General features: G+C 38.1%; 1 protein-coding gene across 4 annotated transcripts in view; it reads right to left on the minus strand.

Annotated features, from left to right (window-relative positions):
• The window catches only part of LOC121917275 (DNA endonuclease RBBP8-like), a 69,179-nt gene extending 61,646 nt beyond the window's left edge, over positions 1 to 7,533 (minus strand). For 2 of the 4 annotated variants that reach the window (XM_042443061.1, XM_042443058.1), the window contains exon 1: positions 7,476 to 7,497. The gene's annotated coding sequence lies outside the window, so the exon portion shown is untranslated. Of the gene's footprint in view, positions 1 to 6,585; positions 6,645 to 7,475 lie in introns of those variants that run through there. The other 2 variants (XM_042443060.1, XM_042443059.1) reach the window with 2 other exon arrangements.
• Positions 7,534 to 7,784: the final 251 nt, after the last annotated feature.

Consider the following 7,784-nt stretch of genomic DNA (forward strand, 5'->3'; position numbering starts at 1 on the left):
TAGAAGCTTTCCTGGAATTTATGTCAGACTGAGCGATAATTGTTGGGATCCTCTTTTTCCCCCTTTTTGGAGATGGGGACGTTTGCCCTCCTCCAGTCTGTGGGGACTTCTCCTGTTCTCTAGGAGTCTTCAAAAGTTATTGTCAATGGCTCGGAGATTTAATTTGCAAGTTCTTTTAATACCCTTGGATGTAGGCCATGTGGTCCTGGAGGCTTAAATACATTTAGATTTACCAAGCATTCCTGCACTTCCTCTTTATTTATTCTGTGCTGCATTTCTCCTGTTGTGTTCTCTGTTTGATTTTCCTCAGGCTGAGCACTCTTTTCCTTTTCTGAGAAGACTGAGGCAAAGAAGGAGTTGAGTAATTCTGCCTTTTCTCTGTCCCCTGCTCTGCTTAGGTCCTGTAAATGTATACCTGTGACCTCCTTAATAGAGTCCATCCATCCAACATGCAACCTCCCTCTCTTCCTCTATCCCTCCACCACTTTTCCTAGCATTATTGGCTTTTCCAATGAGTCATTCCTTTTCATGATATGTCCAAAGTATGACAGCCTCAGTTTGATCATCTTGGCTTCCAGGGAGATTTCAGCCTTGATCTATTCTAGGAATTTATATATATATATTTTGAATATTTTCAAGCTTAAATCCACGAATATGGAGGGCCAACTGTACATGTAGTTTTTGGGAGGTGAGGCAAACTACCAAAAAGAATGTTCTCAATGCATTTAAAGCATATGTTGGAGTTTACTATAGTGTATGTCATTTGTCTAGAAGGAGTAACCATTCACACCTAGACAATAAAACTGTGGGAAAAGGATTAGTGTCACACTTGAAACATGCCCATGAACTCATGGCCAAATTTTGATACCACCCTTAATATATTCTACTTGTAGCAGTAGAATACATATCTTACTTACCTACATATTTATTATTTATTAAACTTTTTACAGTTCCTATTTTTTTTCTTACTGTGCTGATAAATCTGTTTCCTGCATTACCAAACGAACTACTGGACTGCAAACATAATGACTCCCAGACACATGCGGCTGTATGAGAAGTCTAGTTGTCACTTGAATATTGAGTTACCGGTACTTTAAATAACTGAATAAACTTACTTATATTTGGGGGAAGAAAACCTTATAAAATTTATTGGTAGGGCCCAAATCTAGAGTAGACCCACTGATTCTAGTCAACACTTCTGTAGGTTCCATTGATGCAATAAAATTAGACTTGGGCCTAAATCTATCATAAAATCTATTATGGACAGACTTCACACTTGCTTGAAAAAACACTTAACTTGGGGGGGAAAAGGGAAAGTTATTATATGATGTAAACCAGGATATTGTATTGTATTTTATATACGTATTATAATAATATAACAGAAAAAACTTGGCATATTATTATTATTATTAAGCTTTATTTATATAGTGCTGTAAGTTTACACATAACAGCCAGGGCAGATAACAACAGAATAGAGTGCTTTACAAAGTAATACTTTTTTCATGAATGAACACACACATACACACTAAATTATATGAGTTGCACACAAGCATATATGGTGCATGGATGAGCGATTTCTTGTGTCATAGTCCTGGAAGGAGGTTCACATATATATCTCAGTATTCTGGGACACATGTTGCAATGGCTCCTGGCCACGGGGTAAATATGATTTGGAAATACATCTTCCACTTCTCAGTTCTTCCTCCTTAGTGTATCAATTATCAATAGTGATGTGGCATTTTTATGAACTACAGTCGGCCCTTCTTATACATGGATTTTTTATACACGGATTTAAGTATACACGGTTTGAAAATGTTCCAAAAAAGTATAAATTTACCTTGATTTTCCATTTTTTATAAGGGACACCATTTTGCTATGTCATTATATGTAATGGGACATGAGCATACACGGATTTTGTTATACACGGGAGATCTTGGAACCAAACCCCAGCGTATAACAAGGGTCCACTGTATATTAATAAAATATTGATTCCATTTTAGAATCCACCTGTTTCCATGACATTTTTATTTAGGCCGACTTTTTTAGGCAAATAAGTGAATTTTACTTATGTAGTGTGGTGTGCTGTTTTAATGCTTGAATGCTTTTTATTTTTTTAAATGCTGTTTTAAACTTATTTTTAGTATTATTTAATTTAAAAATACCTTTTGTAATTAATATTTTAATTTTATCCTTTTAAATTATTGTAAGCCTCCATGAATGCCATTTTGGGAGAAAGGCAGGATATAAATCCCATAAATAAATAATAAATAAAGCGATCCCTAAAGGTTTGTGTTAGAAGCCTTGGACTAAATCAGAGATGGGAATCATGTGGACCTATAGGTTTTCTGGGACCATAACTCCCAGTGTTCCTTACAATGGCTATACTGGCTACAGCTGATGGTACTTGCAGTCCAAAAGTATGTGGAGGCTGGGTTCTTGGCCCCTAAGCAATAGTGTTGATTTGCTGTGCGGTATTAATAGAAAATGCTTTGTACTGTAACTGCAACAGGAGTTATGCAATTGCCACTTGAACCAGGCTGTGTTCCCAGGAATGCTTATTATTATTACTATTATTACTATTATTATTATTATGTTTATTTATACCCTGCCTTCCTCTCAAAAAGACAGCTTACAAATCTAAAACATTCCAAGTTAAAACACTATTCATATGCAAAATACAAGTTTAAAAAACAATTAAACAATACAAAGAATTAAAAACAGTACATTATTAAAATTTAAAACTCTTTAAAACAAAAAACAAAAGTAAACAGCATCCCTGTCATGTGAAAGCCTGGCGGCATAGAAACATCTTTATCTGCCGCCGGAAGGACAGCAATGATGGAGCCATACTGGCCTCTCTAGGAGGGAGTTCCAGAGCTTGGGAGAAGCCACTGAAAAGGCCCTTTCTCTTGTTCCCACCAAACGCGCCTGAGAGGGCAGTGGGACAGAGAGAAGGGCCTCTCTCAATGACCTCAGTATTCTTGGGAGCCCATATACTAAAATACAAGATGTTATGCAAATTGATTTTGAATTAAATCCTAAATTATTTTTATTAAATATTACGGAGTCAACTGTCACGCATTATGTATATGGAATTAACATATAATTTTAACTTTAATTAAAAAAAATATTCTTGGGAGCTGACACATGGAGATACGGTCCTTCAAATAGCCTGGACCCAAGCTAATTCTGCTTATAATTTTAAAAACAGAAACAGTAAAGGAAATATATGGGAATAAAAGTAACCTGGATCACTGCTATAAATACCACATTCTCTTCTATTGATTTAGGGAGCTTTGGATGACTTAGGGAGCTGGGGATGTTTAGCCTGGAGAAGAGAAATTTAAGAGGTGATTATGGTAATCCTCTTTAAGTATTTGAAGGGATGTCATATTGAGGAGGGAGAAAGCTTGTTTTCTGCTGCTCCAGAGACTAGGACCTGGAGCAATGGATGCAACCTACAGGAAAAGAGATTCCACCTCAACATTAGGATGAACTTCCTGAGGGCTGTTTGACAGTGGAAGACACACCCTTGGAGAGTGATGGAGTCTCCTTCCCTGGAGGTGTTTAAACAGAGGCTGGATGGCCATCTGTCAATGGGGATGCTTTGGTTGAGAGTTCCTGCATGGCAGGGGGTTGGACTGGATGGCCCTTGTGGTCTCTTTCAATTCTATTATTCTATGATTCTAGATTTCCTAGTTTAAGGAAGACTATTTAAAGTTCCTAGTTTAAAGGAGAATCTGACATCTACTTTCAATCAGAGTAGCCAATAGTGAGTTAAGTTGACATATAGGTTGATTTTAACTATGTGGAATGGGTCAGATGCATCATGTCTGTAGAGCACATGGAAATGAAAACCACATAGTGGATAGCCTGTTGTGAACTTTAAACAGTGGCTGTCCAGATGTTGGACTTTAGCTCCTATCAATCCTAGCCAGCAGAGTCCAACAACATCTATCAGATATACATTCTCAAATCCTGTTTCTAAGAGAATGAGTTTTTTCCCTAGTATATTCTTTACTATTCTTGTCTGTGTGTTGCCTGAATAAAATGATTCTGTTTAAGCTGTAAATTTTGTGTAACAACATGTCATGGCATATACATATGACCATTTTAAAAACATAGCTGTAAAAGTTATAATAAATTAGACAACTTATTATTTGCTGCCTTTTAATAGCACCTTAAATCTGCTGCCTCAGGCCACCATTTCATTCTGCTTTATCAGAGAGTTGGCCTCACTGAATTAGCATTTCTTTTGAATTAGCATTGAATTAGCATGCATTGATGCTAATTTTAATTAAATACTACATTCACATTTCAATTGCTTCTTCAATATTATAGGAGGAGAGACTACAGAACAATGCCAGGCTCTCCCTGAGGGAGCATACCATCTGACAGAAGTGCTGATCCTGCAGTGGAGAAGAAAGTCTGGCAGCACATTGAGACTCTTCTCATTGAACCCAACCCTTTTGCCCTGCTGAGTAAACTGATGCAAAAATTTGTCAGGAGCAGAGAGCAACACCAAGAATGCCATGAATCCATAGGATTTAAAGCCCATTCTCTAAACACTTCCACAAAACTGGTCAGCCATGACCAAACTGTTTCTGGAGTTGGCATAGTTAACTGCTTCCCATAACAATCAATTGGTGGAGTAGAGGCAAGGCAAAAGAAGAAGACTTCCCCTTCCCAATCATGCTTGCTGGGTTTTCAGTGTGATAGATGCTCCACCATGGAATCTCCTCCTCCATAGGATTTCACTGCCTGTTTAGGATCCTATGCTAACTTACCTTAGTGTAGGCCACATTTGACCTCATTAGGCCTTCCATCTGAGTTCAGAGGTGTACTTAGTATATTTGACATCAGGTGTGGATAATTTTTTTAACACTCCCCATCTCTCTCCAACACCCTTTTCTAGGTGTAGTGGGGCTGCTGGCTGGGTGGCAAAGAGAGATGACTCTTTGCTGCCTGGCCATTAGAGCTGCTAGACCCAGAAGGCAGCCCAGTCTCACTAGACTACTGGTGGGAGTGGACTGCTTCTGCCACACAGTGGCCTTCTCCAAACCTAGCGGAGCTGCTGTCTGGATAGCAAAGGGAGGCGGCTCTCTTGATCACCTGGCCAGCAGAGCCTCCAGATCTGAAAGGCAGCTCACAAGTTCACAGGGTGACACCCAGCAGTCTGCACCCCTGATGCCCCTGTCTGAGTTCACATACATATATGTAGATAATGGGCATTACTATAATGCAAATTAAAAGCATTCAAGTCAACACACACACACACACACACACACAAATTATTTCAGCACTATGACAATCTTTACACTAAGTGGGCAAAGTGTGGCCTTCCAGGGCTGCATTTGTGATCCGGTGGGCAAAAAAAACCCTCCCATTTTTTAAAAAAACATTTTGCTCTGTAATGCCCAGGAGGGTTGGGGGGCTTTTACACCCTGCCTGGAGCCCCACTGGACACCCTTGCCAAAAAAAAGTGTTTCTTGCCTCAGAATGCCTGAATGCCCACTAGCGGCCCAAGAAGGCAGCAGAACATGCCTACATGTCCTGACTGGGCTCTGGGTCGAAAATTGGGGTGTTTTTGTGGGAATTTGTACGGGGGGGGAGGCATGTGGCACTCCAAGTTCTTCTGAGGGCCTAATGTGGCCCTCTGGTCTTCCAAATTTGCCCACCACTACCTTACATGCTAAATGACTTGCCAGCACTATGGAACAGTGCAAGAGCAGAGTTATCTTGGCATAGGATTCTTGCTTTTTGTTCCTAAGCAGTACTGTACTTTGGTTTTCATTCACCTTTTTTTAGCAGTAAAGTATAATAAAATCTTAATTACTTGAGTTAGTCAAAGGAGTAAGTCCTGTTGAAACTGAACACAACTGAACAAAAGTAGTTCAGTTATGATATTTAATAAGGTATGCAGTAATTTTGATAGGAAATGCAGCACTGTTATGTATTTTGACTCATAAGTAAGTACTATCACATTCAATGTGAGTTACTCCCAGTGAAGTGTGCATAGATACTGTTTACCTCCACAAGGCTATAAAGGCTGCTGGTGAATCCAGCAAGGCTTACTTCTATATTAACAAACATAGGTCTGGGCTGCTAGTGTTGAAAATTAAGCAATTCATTAAGAATAATATTCGCTTTTTGACTGGTGAAGGTATATTCTACACTAAAGAATTTTAGGTAACTTTCCCTTGTTCAATATGCTCCTTTGTGATACACAGTTGTTATAGATATTTGCATTCTCCCAAGGAATAATAAAAATAACTCTTCATCAGTGTGGATAGCCATATACCAAGTTGATACTTCCTCTGTGAGATTATGCAAAGATCTAACATGATGTTCTGAGCTATTAAACAACTTTGAAACATAGCTTACTAGCTACTAGTATTTTACTTTCCTCATAATTAGAAAACACTCATGTTTATTTTGTTTAAAAATTTACCCGCTTCCTTGAGAAGATAATACACTATAGGATGTTTTTTTTTCTTTTTAAAAAAATCTGCTTTAAAGAGGAGACAGGAAGAGTCACATTTACTTTAAACAAAAGTTATTTTGTACAAACAGACATGACCAAACCTGTGTTCATTCCTTTCTGTTCACTTCAGCTAGTATACTTCTTAGCTTCACAGCACAAGTGTAAGTAAGAAATAAGTCTCAGTGAGTTCAGTGGCACTTGCTCCCAGGAAACTGGTTAATCAGTTACCAGATTCTGTAGCATTTGTTTTCAAAGTTGTCATAATTCTGATGTGGTACTGAACTTGGAAAATTATTCAGATTCATAGATCTCAATTTTAAGTCATTATTCTGGGGCTACAGCTGTGGGATCTATTTGGTTTTGGATACTGTGTCATTATAATCTCCATATATTAAAAGAAAAGAGGAATTGGCCTTTTTACATGCAGCATGCATGTTATACTTCTACTGCATTAATATTTCTCAGGGTTTGTAAACTGAATCTGCTATTTTATTTATTAAGGTGTTATGAGTTAATATTCTTAGGAAAACATAAGTTTAAAAGTAATATATTAAGCATTTTCCTTTATCATGTTGTAATTATGACACCAGTGTATTTACTTCATATTCCACACACAGAAGCTAAGATTACAGTTCTGTACTCACCTTGGCATTGGCCTCATTGAACTCGCATGTAGAGATTGCACTATATAACCAGGAAAGTTAAGGGACTTACCAAAATTTATACATCACTCAGTGACAACATTTAGGCAAAAATTCAGGCCACCAATCCCTGAATGGCCCACAACGTGTTTCATGCACTGACCTCTATTCCCACTAACTTGAACTTCTCCATAAGAGAATAAAAAATGGCAGGAGCACTAAGTAAATGACATAATATCAATGCCCAACTAAATACTGAAGAAAATGACTGTATAAATAACCCTCATGACAGAATTTCAGAGATAGTCCATTTTGACTACACAATATTAAGAGAGACTTTATAAACTCACCTTTTTGTTTTGATTGTGAAAATGCAGTCTGACTCTGCTGTTGTTCAGCAGTGGTGATTATTTATTGTTGGCTTTCTTTGATCTTATAAACCTCCAGTACACAGTATGTAAGATGAGAAAATCACCTGTGGACCACACTAGAGAATGCTGAGGAGCTCTGCTGCACCTAGGATATATACAATGTGCAATGGATAACCTAATATGTCTTTCATTTAACTGGCTGGGCAGGTTTCTGCATTCTCTGGAACATGGAATCATACCAGAATTTGTTGGCATAACAGGCCTGTCAAACTGGTTCCTGGGTACAAC

The sequence above is a fragment of the Sceloporus undulatus genome, unplaced genomic scaffold (genome assembly GCF_019175285.1).
Source record: "Sceloporus undulatus isolate JIND9_A2432 ecotype Alabama unplaced genomic scaffold, SceUnd_v1.1 scaffold_14, whole genome shotgun sequence".
Classification (NCBI taxonomy): domain Eukaryota; kingdom Metazoa; phylum Chordata; class Lepidosauria; order Squamata; family Phrynosomatidae; genus Sceloporus; species Sceloporus undulatus.